This window comes from Coturnix japonica, chromosome Z (assembly GCF_001577835.2).
Source record: "Coturnix japonica isolate 7356 chromosome Z, Coturnix japonica 2.1, whole genome shotgun sequence".
Lineage (NCBI taxonomy): Eukaryota > Metazoa > Chordata > Aves > Galliformes > Phasianidae > Coturnix > Coturnix japonica.
In genome coordinates, this window is record NC_029547.1 from 35765860 (window position 1) to 35786509 (window position 20650).

Below are 20650 nucleotides of genomic sequence, written 5' to 3' on the forward strand. Positions count from 1 at the left end.
GTTTGGTGGCCCTGCTAGGCAGGGGGGTTGGAACTACATGATCCTTGAGGTCCCTTCCAACCCAGGTCATTCTGTGATTCTCTGATTCTGTGATAAGAATTAGTTTAAATCTTAATCTTTAATCATGTTTCTACCAACACTGCATAATTCTTGATTATCATTTCAGTACCTTTTTCTCCCTGCATTAAATCACTGTCTTCTCAATCATATCCATCAATGAGGGAATGTTCCAACCAAACACAAAATGTCACAAAGCTTCAAGGTTAAGCATCACCTCCAAAGGGGTTCCCATTCCTTCAGATTCTGGAGAATATTTTCAAGTGCTGAAGTGCTTTTTTGTTAGCAAGTCTGTCCTGAAATTCTTTTTCAGCTATTGCTGCTTCTGCTGGCTTTGAAATACAAATTGTTCCATAAAACAGCCTGCAGCTATGCCAGAAACGGTTTCTCACTTTCTGATTTTGCCATATGATTAGTACTCATTAGCAATGCTTAACTGTTCCAAAGGTGATGCTGTTCTCAGCTTCATCTTTGAGATTTACTGCCTTCTTTAATCTCTGAGCTACATCCTGCACACATATAAGTACTGATATAAAAACTCACCACTAATGGGAACATCAGAACTTTGAGTTTCAATACTGTTAAAGTTCAGAAAACTGGGACAGAATGTCTCCTTTTAATCACCTTGTGAATTTATAGAACTGAAGAATTCTAGAGAGTTTATCTTTGAAGATTCTCATCTGTAAATCAAACAAAACAAAATACGGAGTCAGAAGCTCTAGATATATATCCTCAAAAAATTAAAAGCTCAGTAATAACGTGGAAAATAGAAAGTGAGGCAGAAACACTGTGTATCTTTTAAAAGGATTAAAACACTAATAGAACTGTTTTTACTGTGTCATGAGCGTGTTACAGATACACTACTTTTCCAAAGGACACAGGGCAAAGGGCCACCTCATGTTTAGCTGCAGAATGACTTTCAAACAAACCACAGATAAAGTTGCTGACTTACAAAAGCTTTTATCAGACATGATGGATTTTACAGAAGTGGAACATAAACAATTCAACATCCATTTCCCATCCAGAGGTTTGAACAGTTCAAAAGACTTTATATGAATCTTATCTGTATTATACTTCCTGCTGATTGGCAGCACCTCACAATTCAACTTGAAAGCCAAAAATGTGTTGTCTCAAAGCAGATTCAGGAAACAAATAACAAACAGAACTGGGAAATAAACATAATGAGTAGTTATGAAGTGCTGAAAAGTTTACTTAGTGTTTCTTATTTCTTCAGATTCAAATGCTGCCATATTGATTTATGTCTGGGAAATCTCATTTAGAAGAAAAAAAAAAAAAAAAAAGGAAAGAATAAACAAAAGCTTTTGAGTATTTTGTCAATATGAAAACATAATTTACATTATCTTTAAAGCTCGTATCTATTTCTGACTATACGGATTCCATACTTCTTACTGTGGAGCAGTTTGTAATTTCTAAGAGAGGTACATATTGTGCAGAGTAATAACCATTCTCAAGGGAAGAGCATGAACCTATTACTCACAGTTAGGTGATTTGGCAAGACCTACAGTCAGCTCAATTGAAGTAACTTACTTTGGATGGCTAGGCACAAAACTTGAGCTCTCCCACATCTGGGAGGAGAAAGAAAAAAAAGTAGAAATTCATTTTCCCTAAAGAAAGTTCTTGGTTCCTTGACATAAAACTTAAGCTTGATTTCAAAATAAACTATATTAATTAATTAATTAATTAATTAATTAATTTATAAAAGGACTTTTGTGTATGTGTAAATAATAAAGGCTTATCTTCAGCAGTAATTTACAGACTTTGGCTCCAATTCGACAGCATCATAACATGATGCATTCTAGACCATATAAGAATATGTAGATCCTAAAATTACCTGTTCAGTTGAGTCCCTTTTTTTTATCAACATCAACATCATGACAAGAAAAACTTGGTGACTAATAGCTATGAAATGTTACAACATTTACATTAATTCCTTTTCTTCTTTTCCAGTACCATTTTAGCCCAATCAGCTAAAAAAAAATTCACTTTGCTTTTACAGTAGCTGCATTTTTCCTCTCATTCTGTCAATCCAATCCAGTAATAACCTTCACAACCTCAGATTACCATCCATCTTGACTTTGCATACTGCTGAGATCTGAAGTATATCTGTCAGGCTTTTTGAAAGAAAGAACAGAGGAAGACTGCTTCTTCAGCTGTGAAATGGTCCCATAACATGAATCAGTGTTTTTCTTTCTCCAAACACTTCTTTCAGGAAGTTGGCCCTGCAGCTGAAATTTGGTTGAGCCTGATGGAACTTTTCTCCTCCAGACCATGGGACAGTGCATTTGTTAGAGAATTTAAATTGAAAATTCTCAGTAATTCTCTATAATTCTCTGTAATTCACACATAGTATGTAAAATGTTAAGGTCACAATATAAACAGATTAACAGTCTATGTCTTTTTACCAATACAAAGACAGTAGCAGTAGTGGAAAGGCAGCAGCAGGACTGTGCACCAAGTGGGGGGAAGTAAACAGAAAGTTGGTGAGACCACAGAGGAGAGGTCTTTCCCATCTACTGGCCTTCTTTCTGTCATATCCTTTGATACAGAACAGCTTGGGTAGAAATCAGGTGCTTGCTGGTGGAGATGATACCAGTCCCTAATTTATTGCCCTCCCAGTCACAGTTAGAGCATCTTTGTCATGTATTCTCTTTCACTTTCTAGCATCCTTCAGCCTTCAGCAAAACATGAAAACATAACTGCCCAAGTACTGAGAACCTGTAAAGTATTGCTGCAGTGTAAACATATAGTCAAAACTATTATAATTAACTTTTTGTTGAACAAATTTGAGGCAGCTTTCATATGTAAATGATTCTTAACCTTACAATTCTAGTTATATTAACAGATATCATGCTACTTAATAGAAAATAATTTAATCATCAAGAACAGGGAGAGGAGAGTAGTTAAGATCCTCTGTAAGGCTTCTCTGCTACTTTTTTATTGCTGCATACTTTCATAAAATAATCTGAATTTGTAATTTAAGTGGTTTACACATTTGCTTGTTTACAGAAATCATACCACTTTTTTCACAGCAGGAAACTTGAAATTATGCTCTACAGTGTCACAGAACTACAGAATAGCTGAAGTCAGAAGGGACCTCTGGATGTCAACATCTGCCCAAGGAGGAACAAGAACAGCCACCTAGCTCTCAGAGAACACCATTTTTACACAGTAATAGGTGTTCTTCAAAGGAACAACTGCAAATTTTTCAGTTGTAAGTAAATACTTATCCATTGCAGACTGAACAAAACCATTTATTTTCATCTTTGCTTTAGGGCATAAAACAGATATTAAAGAGGAAGTATATTTAACTATCTTATGGCATACATAATTTTAGAAATGCATATTAAGATACTTTTGTGTCAGTAAGCAACAGTATTTGCCGGAAAAATGAACAGAAAAAAAACCTCAGTCAACACTGAATTATTCATCTTTTTGAAATATTTTTATATTGTAGTTTGTAATGATTTGTCATTAATTGTGTTTCAGAAAGTCATGTCACTTTCATTTTCCGTATATCAGAAATTTTATACCTGGAGTAAAAATCCTATGCTCAGTCTTCTATTTCATATCAGAAAGAATCAAAAATTACCAGTTTAGTAGATGGAAACCCCAAAACAAGAAACTGTAGTCCTTTGATCAAACTAGCTTGTTCCCAGAAAGCAAGCTCTGAGTGACCCAACCTTTGCCACTGAACTTTAGGCAATTATGTACACTCCTGAGATGTCTAGTAAACATAGATTTAGCCAGATAATCTGTTGTAGTCACAAAGTAAACACTCACGTGCCATGATTCCAAAGAGTTACTTGACTAGAGTACATCAAATAACTACTTTTTTTCCGACTTTTACTTTTTTTCACTACTTTTTAACTCCAGGAGTTCTGTAATTGGAAATGCGAATTTTGAAATGCAACTTTTAATCTGCTCTGTTCTGACAGAATTATGAGAGTTGTCACTTAAAAAAGGCTGGGAAAAAAAGAAAAAAAAAAGAAAGAAAGAAAGAAAGCAACAAATAGAATATATCAGGTAGCTACAAACATTGTGCTTGGTTTAGAAACATGTTATTAATTGACCAAAATAAAACCAACAAAAAACGTTATTAATTGACAAAAAAAAAAAAAAAAAAAATTGACAAAAAAAAAAAAAAAAAAAAAAGTTCACAAAGCAGATAAACCTCATTACATTGCACAACAGCACTTCTTCTCCAGAATCATAGAATCATAGAATTACCCTGGTTGGAAAAGACCTTGAAGATCATTATGTCCAATGGCAGCCCAACCATAGTACCCTAATTCTAACAACCCTCTGCTAAGTCATATCCCTGTGCACCACATCCAAACGGCTCTTAAACACATCCAGGGATGACGATTCAACCACCTCCCTGGGGTGGATGCCACCAGCCTATTCCAGTACTTAACTACCCTTTCTGTAAAGAAGTGTTTCCTAATATCCAACCTAAACTTGCCCTGGTGCAACTTGAGGCCATTTCCCCTCATCTTGTCACTTGTAACCAGAGAGAAGAGACTTGCCCCACTCTCACTGTAAGCACCTTTCAGGTACTGGAAGAGGGCAATGAGGTCTCCCCTCAGCCTCCTTTTCCCCAGACTAAACAGTCCCAGCTTCCTTAGCTTCTCCTCGTAGGGTTGATTCCCCAAGCCCTTCACGAGCCTCGTTGCCCTTCTCTGGACCTGCTCCTGTACCTCCATGTCTTTCCTGTGCTGAGGTGCCCAAAACTGAATACAGTACTTGATGTGAGACCTCACCAATGCCCAGTACAAAGACAGGATGACTTCCCTAGTCCTGCTCACCACACCATTCCTGATACAAGCCAGGGTGCCATTGGCCCTCTTTGGCTTCCTGGGCACACTGCTGACTCATATTCAGCTGACTGTTCATCAGCACACCAAGGTCCCTTTCCATCTGGGAGCTTCCCAGCCACACCTCCCCAAGCCTGTAGGGTTGCCTAGGGTTGTTGTGACCAAAATGCAGGACCCGACACTAGGCCCTATTGAAACTCATGCCGTCAACCTTGGCCCATGGTTCAACTCCAGGTTCAACTTCATCAAATATTTTAAGAGACTGTATTTTCTTTTATTTTTATTCATAATCTTTGCACAGTCTCTGAAATTTTAACACATGTACACTTATGTACACTTCATGATTCTAAATTAGTTGCAGAGAAGTCTTTTAGAATTGTATCTTGAAACCATCTTAGAAACAAGTCTCAGGTTATTTTTTCTGAAGTTCTCCTTTCCAATCCTTCTATTAGCAAAATGTTCTCTTCCATTATCTTTTCGACAGGGAAGATGAAACTAGTCACATTTAACACATATAAGTGCAACTAAGCTACTTCCTCCTGCAGTTTCTTTCTTTGTTGGGTTATACTTGATTCTCTTCTGTGCTTCACATACAACTATTCAAATCATATAAATCAGAACATATATCTACTAATTAAATATCACTCTTCACTGGAATACACACTTAGCACATCATTCTATTTTAATTCCTTATCTGGATTTATGAAGAGCAAATACAAGAAATACAGAATGTAAGGCTTCCTGTATTTTTATGTTGGCACAAAATATTAGAGTCAGTTATTGGTGGCATGACAGTAGAGACTGAATCTTCCCACCAATATTCTGCTCCCTTTTGTTGCTGTGTGACAGATGGCAGCAGAGGGGCAGTCTGACAAAATGGCATATATCAGATACAGAGTATGAAGCAAAAGTGTGTCACTGAATCACTGAATTCCTCCACGCAGAAAAAAAAAAGAAAATGGTATCCATTAACATTCATCAATGCTTGATGAACATTTATGAAAACCAAACAGTGAATGTGAGTACAGTGAAGGATGGGCAGTGCATTTCAGCAGTGGTGTCAGCAACAGTGGGTCGCCTCTGCTGGTGTGGATTTTTAGAAGTGTGGCCTGCAGGTTCTTATCTATCACTGGCAACAGTGGTGACAATATTGAAAAACAGTGTTTTGTAAGAGAGAATTTGCTCTGTCAAATGGTATTATTGCACTTTTTTAATCTGCTTTAGTTTCTGTGGAAATTAACAGGAGATGTTACTTTCAGAATGACCAGCATATGTGGACAAAGAACCACCATCTATCTGAAGTCGTGCTTTCAGCTAGGAGCCAGCTCTTCCTGTGTGGTTCAAAGCATAATCCAGGTAGCTATGTCTCAAGAAACTAGAAAATTGTCAATGAAGAAACTAAAGTCGTTCTGTCTCATTGGTATTTTCAGGTAGATCTCCTCACCTTCACTTGTACTCAAGTATAAGCTTAGACATTTGTCATGGTTTAATAATTTTGTAATTTTGCTATCAGTATTCCACATCATAACATCATATAAAGCATGAATAATTTTACTGAATCTGCAACTTACAGAAGAAGACTACATCTCCCAGAGAACAGCATGATAGGTCACGGGACCTGGATACTATATGAACTCGGTCGCAGGCTAGACTGACATCTTTCGAGTTCTGGCGTTCAGGGGAGTGTGTGGGAGCCTTTGCCGTTTCACCTAGATTCACAGTAGGCCTCTCGGTTATGGGACTCATTATCTCTCCTATTTTGCTTGATTCGTTTGCTCAATTTTCAATTATATTGTATTATATTGTGTTATCCTGTATTTCGATATAGTATTTAGTAAATAAGTGTGCCTCCTTAGATCGTTGCCTCTGTTTTCTTTTCCTAATTAACTTTTTTTTTCCCTTTCGGCCTAGGGCCCCTGCAGGGCCCATGGCCCCCTGTCACGGACGCAGGTGGATTTTCATTCAAACTGTGACAACATTCCAAAGACATGAAATTTTAGCTCCAGCACAGAAATAAGGAAAAGTTAGCGCTAATATTGGAAGCCAGACTGAAGTTTAGCCTAACTTCATGCAGTAATTTGCTATAATTAAAACGTAAAATGAAATAAAGTGTAAAATAAAATGAAATAAATTCTACCAAGCTAAAATAAAATAAATAAACAAAAGCAAAATAACTTCAGTGACTTCAATTCTTATTCCAAGGCAAGGCTGCGAGTTTTTTTAAAAACACTCCATCCACTACAGTAAATCTCTAGCCATCCCTCTCAAAGTCAGTGGTCTAACTTTCATTTTTTACTCATTTTTAAAAAAAAATTTAAAAAATAAAAAAAAATAAAATAAAAAAGTGAAGAAATAAAGTCATGGACTTGTTTTTCTTAAACTATCTACCATAGTAAAATACCCAGAAATTTCTAAATTTCTTGATAGATTTCCTTCTTTTCCTAAAACAGTTCTACATACTTCTGCACAATTCTGGCTCCAGCAATGATTTATGAAAATGATGAAGAGCCCAGGTCATGGTCAATCTACTTCTTATTTTTATAACTCTGATAAAGTAAACAATCTGGAAGCCAGTCATTTATAGCAAAATATTCTTTAATTAGAAAACAAAAAATGTGTGCTTATCACCCTGAGGTTTTTCAAGAGGAGCAAAAATGGAGAAAGTGTCAGCAAAATCTAGGAAACTTTAGAATATTCTTAAATATTTGCTTATTTCTCTTAGTCAAATAAAGGAATAAATCAGACATCAAGGAAATTTATTATTTCTGGCCCTCTGTTTAATTTTCTTCCATAGCTTAGGATTTTTTAGATTTATGCTGAATGGATGCTCTCAGATACAACTCCAGTTAAATACAAGACTCTCCGTTATACCTCATGCCATTATACATTCCATTCTCCACAGGATTTTATTCCTTGAAAGGATATTACAGAGGAGGGAGTGCCTTCAGGGTACAGTATATTTCAAAATACAATTAAAATAAACTCTTCAAGGGGAAATGTTAAATGTATTTGTATTCTGTTAATGCCTGTGGCCTTATCAGCTGTGGAGCACTACATAACAAGGTCATTAGTAACAGGCTACCTACAATGGAGAACATACATCAGCAGCAGAAAAATAAACAGCAATCCAAAACATCACAATAACTTCCTTTACCTGTTCTTGTTTGCTTGCTGAGCTCTCAAATGTTATGAGTCTCTGAAATACATAAAAGTATAACATCTTGAGTCAATATTTGCCAACCAAAGTGAACTCTTTTATTTAGTATGACTGGACCCCTTGAGCAAATACATCTTGTATGCAATATAACAACTGCAGGTTAGCCTGCAAAATGACCAGAAATGTTCAACCATTCAGAACACGCATTGTGCCTGGCGAAAGCTCAGCAGATGCTTTGAGCTTCTCCACACAAATAAAATATAAGATGATTCATTTAGTTTTCTATCAAAATCCATTTTTGGAATCAAAAACAGAATGATTTTATAATAAACTTACTGTTCTCTCACTCTTGCTGTGGGGTAGTTCATTCCAGTTTAGGATTTTAGACAATGAAATATTTCTGATTCATGATCATGTAATAGCCTTCCAAGTATTTAGCTATCCTTTGGGTTACTGAGACTGTTTTTTTAAACAAGTTCATTTGGGATGTGGGCTGAGAGGTACATAAAAAATATTGATTTTATACCAATTATTACAGGAACCAAATGGTGGTGAATGGGGAACTGTGTCTGAAAATCAATATGAGGAAATGTCCATTTTGCCCATAGATGTGCTTCCAAACAGATTAATCCCTTAATCTGATCTTTATTTGTTTCAGGAAATACATTCTCTTATGCTCTGGACCAGGTGATGTTCAGTACTTCTGTTTGTTCTGTGTTGCAATTTTGGAGGATAAAACAAAGTAAAGCAAAACCACACTTTCCCATTTTTCCCACATGGAGATTACTCTCTTTCCATTCAATTTTTAGGACAAATACTTGAGTAGAAAAACCTCATACCATACAAAATAGTGCTGATACACAAAAATAGCTCCCAGTCCGTAAAAGGATACTTTTTCTTTCATGAGTTTTCTTCAGATGTGTGGCTTGCCAAATACATAGAAATCTAAGAAGGAACTCTGCTGCATATGTGCAAGCAATATAATTTTGTCAAGGACAAAGCTTTTGTGTAAATGCCACATAAACAGAAAATTGATCTGGGAGATCTAATTTAATGGTTCATTAAAATTTACCTTCAAGAGGACATGATTTCCTGAGTTGGTGACATTATGTTGCCCATTAACCTGTATCAGAGACCACTCTTAATCCATGCAGAGCAAAGGCAAGAAGAGGGACATTCCCCTCCCAGTCTTCCTGAAAATTCAGATTTTATTTTTCAGAACCAAGTATGGATAGGAATTATGAGGTCATATTCACTACAGACTCACATCTGAAAATCACAGTTGAAGTCTCCTTGTTGGATGGAAAGAAGTTACTTATTTTTCTTTGAAAACTTCTGATTATAGTCAATATTTTATTGTAATTTTTTTTTCATTTACAATTTTAAATGATGTGTGTGTCCAACAGCACAGACACTGAGAAAAAACCTCAGTCTAGCGAAGTATTTATAGCCACATTTGAATGTAGCATTTGACACATTTAAGTGAAATTTAAGCAAAATTACTTCCAAGCCCTAAGGTCTGAGTTAGGAAATATAATTCTTGCTCTGTGAATGCAAGTGTTACCTTCAAATATGCTAGTTAAGCACTGTTTTCCTACTAAGCTTCTCCAAAACCATCAGCCGATGCTGAGTAATGTAAATAAATACTTAAACATGCAAACTGTGTATATGTATGCCATATGAAACATGAAACTTTTCTACTTTTATTGAGTTATAATAGCATTTCTTTTACTGCTGTGATAATCTAAAGTTACCAAAATTTTAACTCCCTTCAAAGCCCATTGCTTTCCTATTTTCCAAGGACTTTCCATGCTTTTCATCTCAAGAAATTCAGTCCTGAAGAGTGGTTTGCAGAAAGGAATAGATGCACTGCATTATTGTGGGGGTATATTTATCTGTGAGCAAGTCACCAAACAGCTTATCAGAGTCTTTGGTTGACCTTATCACTGTGAAACCCTTTAAGACCAGAGTGTGAGACAAGAGCAAGCAGTGTCTGTTTGCTTCTAAGTATGGACAGGAGGTTCCACTGATATGCATTGTTAATCCTGTTATTCTTAAGAAACCTTTCATCCATTATCACTGTTGTTTGGGAGAAGCTGGGATCAATTAACTGATTAGAGGAACTGTTTGAGGAACAGGAATGTCTTGCTTGTATGTGAATGGTATATAAGGTGTAAGTGAAACACAATAGAGGGACTACCCTGATGCTACATGAAACTAAGAGAGCTCTCTTACTCGACTGAGCACCGACACATTATATATTACAGCTCATGACTGAAACCTGTTGCAACACTTATCATCACTATTGAAGAAAGATGATACAATTCAGGAGTATTATAGCAACCAGTATTGTCTATGAGCTATGAACAGTCTTGATTTGTAAGAGAAAAAGGACTCATACAACAGAACTGAAAATATGTTTGTAAATTGATCATTTCAGAAAAAGAAGATAGAAGTGATTAAATGATGAGGTAACCATCATGCAAATTCTAAGATTACAAAATCAATTCCCTATTATTTGTAGTACTAGTACTAATTTCCTAAAAAAATTCTGACACTAACAGGTATTCCAAAATACTATATGATAGATTAGGAAACCCTCAGCATTTTTACTGTCATTAAAATACATCCACAGTTACATAATTGGTAGATTGATATGCTTGAGCTTATAGTTAATCAACAAGAAAAAAAATAAAAAATTTAAATATATATATATATATATATTTATATATAAAATATATATATTTTTTTTTTCCTTGTTGATTAACTATAAGCTCAAGCATATCAATATGGCATGAAGGTAAATTTTAATGAAATATATATATATATATACATATATATATATATATATATATATAAAAATTCTTGCAATCAATTTGATTCCAGTAAAGCACTTAACTGCTTTATCTTTGTACTGATGCCCTATGCAAAATATGTCCATGCCAGAGATAAATTTCACACATATCAATTACAGTCTTCTCAAAAATACATGTTAGTAGACAATGTGGCACATTCATTTTTAGTTTTTATTTTTAAGGGTATTTTTTCTTCAACTTTACAGGATCTTTAACCCTATCTAGACAATATATCCAAACACATGAACATGAAGTGAAGAGGTGAAATGAGATCATCTTAACTTACAGGTATTCCCCACATAAGCTAGTCATACAATAAATTAATGTGCTTTAAATATTGTAAGACTAATATCATTTCAGAAATTATGGAATATCTCTACAGTTATTTTTAGCAAGTGATAATTAATATTTTCACAACAACATGAGGGAAAGAATGAGAAAGAATAGGAACTGTCAGCCAAGGAGAGACATTTGTGATGTGCTACTTCAGTAATGGATCAGGCTGAAAGACTGGAATAGCAGGAGATGTAAGCTAAAATTTTGGGTCTGCTGGGGTGATTCAGTATGGCTTGTTCGGAAGTATTATCTAAAGAGACAGCTTTATCTATTTGCTTCACACATGCTGTTATCACAAGCATAGACACATCAGTTCCCTATTCTTACACTTTGCACATAGCATTCTGCCTGACTTCAGCTTCAGTCTATCTTCCACCTTTATTTTTCTCTCTTCTTGATGTGTGTTACACAGAGAACCTCAGCAACTGAAGCTTATCATTTTGACTGTCTGAAACTGGAGATTGAAAGCCCCACTGGACAGTAGTGTTTTTTGTCCTTCCAGCATAGATTTAGTTCTGTTATTCAATGAGGAAGATCTTCACTCAAAATAATAAAATTAAAAATCACAGCTCCATCTGTTATGCACAAATCCCAGAGACCCAGAGGAGTAGGCCTGGGGAAAAATTTGAGATCCAAATATTTTATTGCCTTGGATCTCCTGGAACCACAGACTGCCAGCAGTACAAATCATGCACAAATCTAATCTGGCAGAGTTTACTCAAAAGCTAATTGCAGAATTTGAAGGGTGTTTCTGACTACTCCAGCAGCCTCCCTTTGTGCTATTTCTGCCTACTTAGAGAGCAGATAATTACAGGGGTATAACTCAGTTATCCTCCTCCAAACTGGAGTCAGGCTTCTTAAAACAGCCAAACTCCTACTCTAATTTTTTATTCAAGTACAAATAATTTTCTCTAAATTTTCTTGTACCATGAAGTACTAAGTTGCTCAGGTTCTGCAAAAGATATTTTATAATTTTTTTTTTTTTAATTCACTGACCCTATAAAAACAAAAATTTGTGATAAAAGTTACTTTCAGATGAAAATTCATCTACTTTATTCTTCTGGGTTTCTTTCATTCATTTTGTTCTGGTTTATTTTCTGCTTGGGCAGGGAGGGTTATATATATTTTAAATTTACTGATTCTCACTTCTGTTACTGATCACCCTCAGAAGTGTTCATGGAGAAGAGTCTCTACACTGTTCAGTGCCTCTTATATATAATATTACATAATTTTCAGCAGCAGTCTGGCTTCCAAATCTACTAAAACAAAACACTCAAGAATGCAAATGCAAATCCCACTACAGTACTTGTCCTTACAGAATGAAAGTCTTTTGAATTACTTCAGCCAAAATATACATGACAATTTGGTCAGTTTTGTTACGTCTACAGAACTCTGACATGTACACATGCTACATGTACTTCAGAGTTTGAGAATCAAAGCATGTACAAGTCCACACAAGGCAACATATATTCACACTTACAAAATGCAAATTGTTTAAGATAAATCTCAAAGTATTTTCTTACAGAATTTGTTATAATTGCAATGGATAAGATTTACACGTGCATATCCCTGTAACATGAATGGCCTTTAATGTATCTTTTCAATTCACCATAGTAGAGGCATTGAATTCAGTGGTTTGGCAATGCTAGTTTGATTGATCTAAACGGATTTTTTAGAGACTGTGTTTTGGTTAGGACATAGGATACAAAACAGTTCAAAACCAATTATTCAAGGTTTAATTCAAATTTGCATCTGAGCCAACAAAGAATCTGTCATATTACCAGTTTTCCAAAGTGCGTTCTACATTTGAAATTGGACAATAGTCTGCCTACAAGCCATTCCTAAATAAGCCGGCCAAAACTCCATATTCATACTACCTATGATTTGGTAAAGATTTTGACTAAATAAAATGTTTGGTTCACAAACTTCAATATTGCAACATACTTATTCAATATTACCTATTTATAGTAAGTGGAAATACTCATTTTTACAAGGGCCTTTATAAATTCATGTACAAGATGAAAATGAAGGATTTCACTGTCTTTTAATTTTACTCACCAATTTGTGAGTTATTCTTATAGTTGGCATTTCAAATGTTTCAGTAAATTTATCACTCAAGGCCTTATGCAAGGTCTAAATTACATTAATGAATTGACTATAAATTTGAAGTCTAACATGAGGCCAAATATTTTCTGGCTTCATTTCTGTATCTCCGAAAACTGCTTAATTTTCCCCCTACTTATCCATTACTGCTAAATTGTCTTGCTATTATTGTAGAAAATTGCAGCAAACATTGGCTTGCCCTTAGGCCCATAGTGAATGAAGTAGAAATTGGAATGCCTGCCGTGAAACTGGCAAGGTATGAAACTTCTCATCCACTAATTTCACTGAACTGAAAATGCAAGTGGGAGATAATATTCAAACCTTCTTTTCCCATTTTATTAAACAGATGGTGTTGTGGTTGTTGTTTTTTTTTTTTTCCCTGTACTTGGCATTTTAATGTATTTATGTATTTTCTCCCTTAAAGACTTACACAAAAACTAAACTAGATTAATGAAATAATAGTAATAATAATAATAATAATAATAATAATAATAATAATAATAATAATAATAATCCTATATATATGCTGATAACTAAAAGGAAGCCACATATATTCCAGCCTTAGAAATTATTTGTTTTACTGGGCTTGATTTTTTCTGCTGTGTTTCCGTTTTGATGTTGCTGTTGCTTTCTTTTGCTTTTGTTTTGTTTTGTCAGATGAATAAAGGTAAGTCAACAACCAGCTAACCTTTTTTCTTACACACATACAATTGTGATGCCTAGCAGAAATATTGTAGTTTAAATTCTGCATTTTTCTATTAAAAATTAGTTGTGTGTTCCATGTTGTGATGTTAAAAATGCATTAAGAAATTTGAGATCTTCTAGAAAGTAAATATTTCTCTCAAATTTATATAAATGGATTCTTCCTGTAAATCATATATGCAAGAAATTTTCTTCAAAAATTATAAACATTTATGTATACACATATATATGCTTTTATATGTGCATATTATATGTGTAGATGCAAATTCAAATCTCTTGACCTGATCTTTAAAATACTGAAACACTGTGTAGACAGAATATGAGGAAAACATCCAGAACACAATCATTTTAAATTTAAAGATTTCTTAATGTGAGGGATTCCATTCATGACATAACATAATGTTAGCACTTGCCTTCGCTGATTCTCTTTTTGTTTGTAACCATCTGAATCACATCCATATTGGACACAACTACTGTATTCCTTGTCTCTTGGCCACAAGACAAGCCAGAATTTGGGCATATACAGTTTTGGAAACTGTATATCAGATAAATATATGTCTGAGAATACCTGCTTTTCCTGTCAGTATAGTTTATAAAAGGAATTGCAGTCTCTAGCATTAAACACACCATTGTCAAATGGTCAAAAAATGTGAATTTCCTACTGTATCTAGCACTGATGCAGACTTGACCATGGCACTGTGTGCAGTTCTGGGCTTTGCAACATAAAAGGATGTTAATGTCTTTGCAAGCTTCCAGAGGAGGTCCACACAGCTGATAAGAGGGCTCAGAGATGAGTCCTGTGAGAAGGGGCTGAGGACAGTTAGGCTGTCCAGTCTGGAGAAGAGGAGGGTGAGAGGTGACCACACTGCTCTCAGCAGCTCCCTGAGGATGGGAAGCAGGGAGGTGCCAGGTTTTACTCCTGGACATTGACAACAGAATTTGCTGGAGCAGCACAAAACTGTGCTAAGTTTACCAAGAGGGTGACAAAAAAGTAGAACTGGCTCCGTAAAGAAGCAGTTGATGCCTCATTTCTCTCAGTGTTCAAGTGGCATAGATAACACTGTTGTCAATGGTTTACATTACTGGTTTGGCCTGGTTCCATGACTAGTGAGGCAGAGGGATTTTGCAAAATCCAAGCATCTGATAAAGGTAAACAGGGGACCCTAAAGTAATTTAAAAAAAAAAAAAAACAGTGGCAATGATCTGAGGAGAAACAAACTAATTTACTAAATGTGGTATCAGAATGCAAGACAATTACAACTGAAGCTAATAAATCAAAAATAATGAGAGAGTATCTAAAAACTGTAGGCCTTGCAGTAATACTAAAGTGGTGCATGCAGTCAGAACAGGCAGCAGCTAGGAGAGACGAAGGAGAAGAACAGTGAAGAGAAAAGCTGAAGGAAAGTGAGAGCATCAGATGACCCGCCACATCTCTATATGCATTCCCACCTGTGCAGAAATGGTATTAGCATAGAAAACAGACTTCAGGGGAACATAGTTTCTTCTCTTTGGTGTATAGAACTGGGGCATTAACACTTTTCCCAGTACACTACATTATTTTATGATGTAGATTACCAATGATCATAAAACAATAACAACAGTTATTAACATGTTTTAACCCTCAGTCACACCAAAGTATTCTGACAGTCAGAACCGATGGTCTTGTTAGGTCCCTTCCAACAGAAATTATTTTATTATCTATCTTCTATTCTATTCTACAGGAAAAACAATTTTATTATTATTTGTTTAATATTACATAAATAACATCTGAGGAGAGCTGGATGGTACCAACATACTCCTGGTAAACTGTCAGCCATTGCCTTGCTCCAGGAAGTTTTCAGAACTGTCTCGTTTTCATTATGTGTCAGAGAAATACATAGGTTATTTTAGTAATTCTTTATGGATGATAGTTCAGAATTAAGCTGCAGAACCACAGAAAGCACTGTCAGCTGTATTAACAAAACCATCACCAGCGTGATAATGGAAGTGATTATTCCACTCTCCTCAGCACCTGTGACACTGCAATTAAGTATTTTGCTTGACTGTGGGCTCCCTCAATATGAGACAGTCATGGACATCCAGAAACAAGTACAGCCACTAAAGAAACTGAAACACAAATTGAAAGAGGAGAGCCTCCCAACAGTCAGATTTATTCAGCCTTTGGAAGAGGAAGACATCTAATTGCTGTCTACAACTACTGAGGCAAAGCTTAATGAGATGATCATAGAAGGTGCATAATAAAAATAATTAAAAAAAAAAAAAAAAAAAAAGATATTAGAAGAAGATAAACTAGGGATTTTCATGTAAGCAATATTTTTGTATGTGCAGGAACACACAAATATATGTTCAAAGATGTCACAAAAACTCTACACATGAACATGGCCAAGACTCACCTGGATATTTGATGAGCAAAACTCATGAGTAATCTGCTGCTCTATTCAGACGAGCTTGAAGAAGAGGTTAGGCTAGATGGCATCCAGAGGTGCCATTCAACATAAGTTATTCTGTGATAGTGGCAATTGACAGTAGGCAATAAAACTTCAAACCACTTCACATGTTAGCTTATAACACATACTGAGCATTTCTATAAAAAACACTTTTCACCTTTCATTTCAGTTTATCCTCTGTATAGCCCTATTTGTTATATGGTCCAACTCATTAGGCCAGAACGACCTATGAAAGCTGCTGATATTAGACATTTATGAACTAACTTTTGGAGACTTCAGAGTTCAGTAAAATGCTGAAAGGTTTTCTGTGATGAGACCCATCAGTAAGCTGACATTTAACACACAAAGATCTTAAAGGAACTGCTTCTGAACTATTTTAGCTGATAACAAAATCAACTAAACAAAAAGTCGCATACATCCATACAAAATCTGTTGCATTTTATACTGCTTTGTTATTTAAGTATGCCATAATACATAATTACTCAGGATTCAGTATCATTAATTAAGAGATTTTTAAAAGTTTTCTGTAACAGTATCATCACTTATCAGGCCTTAAGGAAACCCAACTGATGCAGATGCTACCATTTGTGTAATTTCTGAAAAATTATTATATTTCTTAGATGACTATTATGTACCTTCATCACGCAGCTCCTGTGAATCTGCGGACACAGCCTGCAAACTTCAGCTTCCCAACTTCTAAGATACTTTTCCTTGCTTTCTGCTATATCTTTAGCCTGTGATCTCTCATGTGCATGTAATTTTGTCTTTGTAGATAACATAGTGAATACTTCACATAAGGATTGGAACCTTACCTCAGTTGAAGTTAGGTATCTTTCTACAGCCTAATCAAAATCAGGGCCTGGATTTAATTTGCAGATAGCTGCATTTCATTCCCAAAAGCACTTCTGAATGCACACAAAACAGGACATACTTCACAGGATATCTTTGCTATCAAGAACATAAGATGGTTCATCTTTAAAAGCATGCATTATTTATTCTCTCATGTAAGCTTATTAGAGATTTTCTTGTTCCTTCTATACATTCATACTATTCAGGGTACAGGATGTCCCTGAAAAAAGGCTTCAAAGTGATATGTCTATGCTTCTACAATTTTTATCTTAATCTAAATGCTGGACTAACATGCAGCCTAATTCCAAAAAAAAAAAAAAAAAAAAGTATGAAAAATGGAACAACAAGAACAGCGACAGCAACAACAACAACAACAATAATAATAATTTTTAAAACAATGTAGAAAAGGTGGATTTATTCCACCTTTACATTAGCTTTGGGATCTGGATGAGGAAATATAATTTTTTTAATTCTCTGTTGCATTGTAAAACAGAAGCAATGTGTTCTTCCACTTTCACTTTCAAATGGTAAGGGCATGTACTTCAATCTTCATGTAGCTCTACTCTTCGTTTTTTCCTTTATTTACACGTGACTAATCTTAAACAACTTGAAGATAATGTCTTATTCAAGGTTTTCCTTCCTATACCATTTCTCCTAATTCCCCAAACAAACAAATAAACAAAGCTGCTAACAGTTACCTTGCTCTCAAGCAGCCACAAATTTTTTACAATACTCTCAACTCTATAAATTAAGTCAGCAATACAAAAATAGCCCCCCTACTTTGCAATTCCATTAAAGATTTATCTCTGAACATTGGCATGTACACACTAACGAAGAACATTCCTCATGTTTCTGGAATCTCAACCCAATCATTTAAGTGACAAGAGAAATTGTACTGCTTTATACGTCTGTTAAGTTAACCCACAGTCAAGAGAGTTAGAAGTGAGAAAAGTGGCTTGCACTCAAGCACATGGAATGTCAGTGTTCTATACTGAACCGGTAAATTATCAGCCACATTTCAGTCACTTATAACTATGCAACCTACCAAAAGCCATGAAACTGACTGGGTGTCAATGACATGGTGCTGGAGGAATAGACCTAATACAATCTGCTGAATTTTTCTTACTTCTAGAAATGAACAGGATGAAAGAACCCTTCTTAGTTTTCAAGGCTGATGCTGTTGCAAAGACTGGAAGCAGGACAGAAAGGAGAGATACCTATTGCATATTGTCTCAATGCAAATATGTGGTTCAGATAGCATTTCTGAGTAAATACAGAAAAACATAGGAAAAAATAATACTATTTACTACTTATGGTACAAAAAAGCTACTATATTTCAGACTGTAATTTAATTTTAAACTTTTCTGGACAAAACAAACAATGGACTAGACTCTTGTGTTTTCAACACTTCAACAAATGCGTATAGGCAGAAAAACTTTCTTTTTCCTGAAAAATTAATCTCCAAGCACAGCTATGTCAGACCAATACTAACATGGGCCTAGTATTCCTCAGAATACTCTAGATAATTTTAAGTTTCTTTCTGGTTTAGACACTATGCTAAGGGTGCATTACAAGGGACACAGACTGTTAGAGGTGAACTACATTTGAGATGTTTTTAAAACATGAGTCTCCTTCACTTTACCTTTCCAAAGAACCCCCCTTATGAGACATGAGTGTGTGCATGTGTATGTATAAAAAGACATTTCAGTCCTCAATAAACTGTTTACTGTTCAAACATTAAATAAATGTAGAACTGTTTTAATCAGCTGAACAAATATTTAACGTACACTCCAATGTAAGAGCTATGTTTAAAAATATCTTCCATGCAGCTAAGATGTAGGGAATTTATGGAAACCTGTGCCCTGAAAGGTAAAACAAACACTGTAAAAGGAAAACATGCATACAGAAACAAAAGTCATGTCTTGTTAACCCCCACACAATGTAATCTGTACTATTGGCACTATCAGGCTCTGACTTGTTAGCAGGGTTGGCTTACTAAGAAAAATGCTTTGGTTTTCAAGAAGTCATAATTCCTAGGCAGAAAAAGGATTAGTTTCTAATGAACTACTAGAGCAGTGTAATGCATAGTAACGTTAATGTTATAGTCATAGCAGGGTTTCCTCTGTAGAGTAAATGTTTGTTTACTCACTGGGATCCAAACACTGAAGGTCATTCATTGCAGGAGTAGCTGGATTTCTGTCTACAGCTGCTAGAAAAGATTTGTAAAAAAATTCACAGGAAATTGCAACTTCTTTGAAAACACGTGCGTGAGTAGTTTCTGTGTGAATACAGTACAATGCTGGCAGAAAACTTTTTTTTTCTTAATTTTTATTTTCTGAGAAAATTTAGTAAAAACACACACATTTCACCCTTGGCTCTCCATTTTGATAATGTTTGTAACTGTCTTCTTGTCCTTAACTGCAGTGAATTTGTATCACCAGGATGTTTTTCAAATGATCATGTAGTGACAGAGAGACATTTGTTTCCATTGACCTCACTGCTATGCTCATGTGTTTAGCAAAAAAAACCCAAAAAAACAAAAAAACTAACAACAAAAACCCAACATTAGAACCTGTTGCAAACAAATATTTTTCACATCAAATGCTTACTATATTGCACAGAAATACAAACATAGAGCTATGCAGAATACCTTTACTTAAGGAGATTGCTCTGAAATACAACACAAGTTCTATGAAAATAATTGCCCAGAAGAGCAAGAAGCAAAACAGGCAGGAACAGGCCTACTTCAATTAGATATGAATTCAGCTCACTCAACCCATTACAGGAAGCAATCAGCAAAAGTTATTCTGCTGTTAAAACTTAAGGGAGCAGATTCAGGTCACTTGGATCTCTGTTTTCAAAAGTACCATTACCTCCAGGTGTCTGTAATGACAAGAAAGTCTTAATCAGCAAAATTAAAAGAAGCCTACATCTGGACATCTGTAAAAGTTATGATTTGTCAATGCAAGGGCATAGACAACTGTGCAGTTTTTATTCAGCATAAGTCAGGTAGTCAGTTCAAGATGAACCAATTCTGGCTTAAGCTCCAATCTGTTGGCTACTGAATTCGTCACCTGAAAAAATTTTAATTTTTCTGATATGGTTTCTATACTAATCAAACTACTACCATTAAAAGATATCCAGTAGAACTGACAAGAAATCCAAAGATTTTAAATACACCCTCAATTTCTTCTGACTCCCTCAGAGATTATGCAATATAAATTTTGATTTCAATATTCTGTGACTTGTTACTATAGCATCATTTAGAATACTTATGATAAGAGCTTCACTTTTGCAACACAGATATAC